This window comes from Panicum hallii, chromosome 5, assembly GCF_002211085.1.
Source record: "Panicum hallii strain FIL2 chromosome 5, PHallii_v3.1, whole genome shotgun sequence".
Lineage (NCBI taxonomy): Eukaryota > Viridiplantae > Streptophyta > Magnoliopsida > Poales > Poaceae > Panicum > Panicum hallii.
The window spans coordinates 21,834,060-21,838,894 of record NC_038046.1 but is presented as its reverse complement, the minus strand read 5'-3'; the positions used below and the strand labels follow the sequence as shown (position 1 = coordinate 21,838,894).

The 4,835-nt window shown below is 44.7% G+C and overlaps 1 long non-coding RNA gene across 1 annotated transcript; it reads left to right on the top strand.

The window, feature by feature from the left end:
* Nucleotides 1-1,438: 1,438 nt before the first annotated feature.
* LOC112895142 lies at nucleotides 1,439-4,477 on the top strand. Its single transcript, XR_003229156.1, has 3 exons — nucleotides 1,439-1,867; nucleotides 3,787-4,065; nucleotides 4,155-4,477. It is a non-coding gene; the product is annotated as an uncharacterized LOC112895142 (long non-coding RNA).
* The last annotated feature ends 358 nt before the right edge of the window (nucleotides 4,478-4,835 follow it).

The window sequence follows — 4,835 nt, the reverse complement described above, 5'->3', positions numbered from 1 at the left end:
TTGCGGCGGCAGCGAAACCAAAGCCCCCGTTGTTGGAGGAGAAATTTGGAATTCTGTCGTTACCAAAAGTGGGCTTTGCCGAAACGCCATTCCGTAAATGGGTTTCGCCAGAATACCATTATGAAATTGGGGTAACACCCTATAATGCCTTTTCGCTTTTTTCCAATTCATTTTGTGATTCTTTTCCATCTTTTACCATTGACTGGACCATTTTACCCCTCCACTATCTGCTCACGCCGTGCGCGCACCTCATCCTCCCCGTCCCGAGCTGCTCTGGCTGTAGATTTGCAGCACAGTTGGAAGGCAGCAAGGATGCGGCGAACGACGACGACGTGCAGCCTCATGCTGCAGGAGAGGATTAGCCCTCGGCGCCGCAACACAAATTGGGGCCTGCTTTTAATTGCGGACATTGAATCTTAGCAGAAAAGGAAAATCGATCTTAGCGGTGGAGCTCGCCATCGGCAACGCAAATCAAGTTCGGGTTCCAATGATTCATGCTGATATGCGGCCAATAAATCATATCGATGCTTGTGGACGCAGCTCCTAAACTCGATTTTGCAGCTTCTTTTGCTTGCAGCCACGAATCCAAACAAAAATCTATTGTGCATCACCAGCGCAGCCCCCACCCAACCCTGCACGCCGCCGTCGCCTGCTTGCGGATTCGTACTCCACCGCTGCTGACCTCAACGACCACAGCTCGTTGTCCCCCTCCTCCCTTCCCTCCCGTTCTACCAGCCGCGGCGCCTCTCTGCCGCGGCGCGTCCCTGTTACCGGGGAGCCGACGTCCGCCTGCGGCTGCGCACGAGGAGAAGGGCCAGGGGTGGCGCGTTGCTCGACAAGACCACGGAGAGGAAAGGGCCGACGAGAGAAGATCAGTTCGTCTCGGGCTCGCCGGCTTCAGTAGCTCAATCAGGCAGACCGGGTACAGGGGCAATACGGGCACTTTTATTGTGAGAACTAAAGAGAAAATAGAAAATGAATTGGAAAAAAGTGAAAAGGCATTGTAGCGTGTTACCCAGTTTTATAATGGTATTATGGTAAAATCTTTTTGCGGGATGGCAGTTAGACGAAGTTCACTTTTGACGATGGCAGAATTTCAAATTTCTCATTGTTGGAGTTAGGATCGGCGCAGTGACGGTCGTGACCATCTATCCCACTCACTGCCCCCGACGCAACTCCAGCAGGCCCCTCCGTGTGTCGTTGCCCCGACGCGCCATCCCATTATGGCACTCCAGCAGGGCACGACACGAGAGCCTTTCGTACGTCGAGACGCACTGCCGCGAGAAGTCCGGGAGGGCGCTGGACTCGGAAGTGTCAGCTTCATGCTTGACGACGAACGGCGGGCGTGCCGCTCTTCCTCTTCATCGGCAACGAGGTCGACCTAGGTGGCGCGGTCACGTGTGCGCCAGCAGGAGCGGCGTCAGCAGGCGAGGGGAAGTTGAGCTTGGCCCTAGACCCGCAGATGTCGTGGCCTGGCGAGGTTCGAGTCGTGCTCTCCCTGGATCCTGCCTCCTGGACTGGATGCCAGTGTACTTCTCCGCCTCCCAGGCCGCCCCTGAATCTCTCTGCGGCCATGGAGCCACTAGAGCTGCAAATCGATAGGATGGCGGTGCCAAGTAAGAGACCTCCTCGCTTCCGTCTCGACGAGACGAGAGGTGCAGTGCAGCGACGGAAGGTGTGTTCGCTGAGCAGCTCGAACAAGTGCAAGTCGATGCCACGGTGGCGCGAGCAGCAGCTCCAGCCATAGCTTCCTTCCCCTGCGCCATCCCTCCTACTCCAGTTCTGCAATTGCCGGAGCCTCCACTGCCTGCAAGGTGTTCGACAAATTGCCAAGCTTCCAGACACATAGCAACTTTAATTTATGAAGGTACCTCTTTTACTCCTGTTCCGCAAATAAACGTCAAGTAAAGTTCAGTAAGAGATGGAGTTCTGTGTCCTGTAACGAGAGCAGTTTCTCAATATAAATTAATTTTGTGTTTTCCATGGTTGACCACCTGACCAAGATATCACCATGACGTGCTTCCACTATAGCCATTCATTTTATGGTAGCATAATTCATCTAATCACACCAGCCACTCATCTGTTGCAACACATAAGCTGTGTGAACAATCACGCTGGTATTTTTTTCCATGCTTCTATCCTATAGGTAATGGTGTTACTATTAATTGCATAGCTCAGGTTTTTTTTCATATTTTATATTGCAATAAAGCTTTGTTCATCTTGACAGAATATTGACTTGAAACCATTGTAGTTTTAATTTTCAAGATAGAGGACGGAGAGCATAGTTTGAATAATTTTAGTGTGCTTTCTAGAAGCAATCAAGAGAAATTAACGATATATACAAGCTAATATTATTTACCTTCGGATTTAGTAGCCACTTATTATCCAACTATACATTCAGTATTAGAATAACTTGCTAATAGTTCATAGCTTCAGATTATCAGGGATTTTTAATGCTTGGTACAGTTCTAGATTATGGCAGTTCTTGACTTGCGGTAGAGCTTATTGTGAGCTCAACGCCCGGCGACTTGCACCAGCAACGATGAACTCGGCAAGAACAGAGTACACAATGCGAACACAGTGGACACAGAGTTTTAGCGCAGCGAACTGACTGCTGCATTTTCTGTTTTAGTATTAAGTAGTAAGATACATGCGCATAAGCGCGCTTCTCACGCCACGCCTCTCACGCCACGCCTCAGCCGCGTCCATCCCCACGGCCCACACGACGCGCACTACGCCACGCGCGACTTGCCCACGCTGAGCTATTCTCGCGCCATGAGCAACAATCTGGCCAACGGCCACTACTCACCATGCACGGCTTATAAACAATGCTCATGCATGGCGCTTAACAGAAAGCAAAGAAAAAGAACGAACTGAACTGGGCACAAGGTTATTAACTAACACTTATACCAATTTTTTGCCCTAATTAATAGTTACATCTTCTTCCTGCATTCAAAAAACAGAGGGGGAAGAAAAAGCTAAGGTGCTCGATCATCTTACTGAACATTGTGCAGAGGGTGCCAACTTCTATGTTTTTGTAATTTTTTAAATCAGTAGCAGCTTAGACATTACATTTATCACAAATATTTTGCCTGACAGCAAGGGAAATTCAAGTCTAAATAATCATGTATAAGTATCACAGTTTTTGGATTTAATCTCACCGGTCACAAAGCAGGTTAGATATGGTCTATAATATTTAGTTAGAATCTTGTGCTGAGGATGCCAGCTTCTCTATTTTTCTAATTTTTTAAATCAGTAGCAGCTTAGAGATGGCTCTGTTATTTTTATGCATCGCAAGGATGAGCAATGCAGTAAGAACTGTCTGGTGTTAAGCTTCAATTTTTCAAGTTTAAACTATTCTTTCGCTCACCTGGTATAGATTTCCTGGTTACTTGATTCTATATTATGTTAATCGCTCCTAAAATGGCTTCTCCTTCATTTTTGGCGATCCAATTGATGCTTGTCAATACTCCCATACAATTCCTAAATAGATTATCTGGTAGGCAATACCAATATACATAGTTCCTGATCTGTTGTTCTGTTCAACTTCAAAATAAAGGCTACAAACTTGCTGATTGTTGTTCTTCTGTTCAGCGTCAAAAATACAGGCTAGAATGACTATACTTGCCTGCTTGATCATAATTTGCTAGCTAACGTATGTTATAAAGTAAAGCTTTCCATCAAGTGCATGGGATGAAAGTAGCAAAAGTTTGCACACATGTGATATTCACTCAGTTGTTTTCTGTTTCTATTTATACTCTTAACCAAGAAACATTGTATTTGCAGGGTCAGAAAAGAACATCTACAGTTGGTTTTGGTGCCTTATTTCACAACCATCTTTTTTCGATCATATTTATTTTTACTGGGATCTTTCTAGTGGATTATGTTCTAATAAATTTTGCAGTTGCTTGGTATAAATATTCCACTTTCAAGTCAACTGGACGGTTTCGCCATAGCTCCTACTTCCTACTCTGTACGGGGCAAAAGTTGCAGATACCGAAAGGCCATGATCCTTCCATCATCATTCATCTCACTATTTCTCTTTGCTTCATCAACATCAATACTGTACGCCCACATAGTGTTTTTGCATCTCAAGATACAGGGTTTTCTTGCATTTCTCCTTATGTTAATTTCAAATATTATATTTGTGGCAGAACTAATGACAGAGGATGGACGAACAATCTGAAAGGATATACTAAATGATGTTCAAAACTCAGGAGGATTGATCTTGGAATCTATGATCACATATGAGGAAGTTGCCTGAATTAGCAATATGATTTGTTTTTGCCACATGTGAGATTGGCATGGGTAATTCTTGAAAATACCAGGTAGAATAAAAGCTCATACTATGCTCTCCTACAAAGAGATCTTTTACAATAAAGCTGTAATTTGCTAAGATAAGTGTTACTGTGAAGTCTATGTTGTTCATTGTAGTTAATTATATTTGGAATGCTAGAAGTTGACTCTCACTTAGGCTCTAGACATTGTATGAACTATAATTTGTACTTTTGTTTGAGGCAAAATGTATGCTTCTATTGGGATATAACGTTATAAATATTTTAGTATGATGAGATTGAAGCTCACTAAAGGAATTTATTTTTACCCGTAGCAACACGCGGGCACAAATCTAGTACACATTAAAAAGAACTATTACACATGGTTGTCCGCTCAAAATTTATCTCCCTCTATTCGACCATTTGCCTTCATCCTACCTCCTGAATCCTGTTTTTCACGCACGAGATCTAACTGTAGCCCTGCATCGTTCCCTCTTCATCCGCCTACAATCGGTTTTCCTCTCGCTGAAATTTCTTCGTGATTTTCTTTTTTCACTCTGT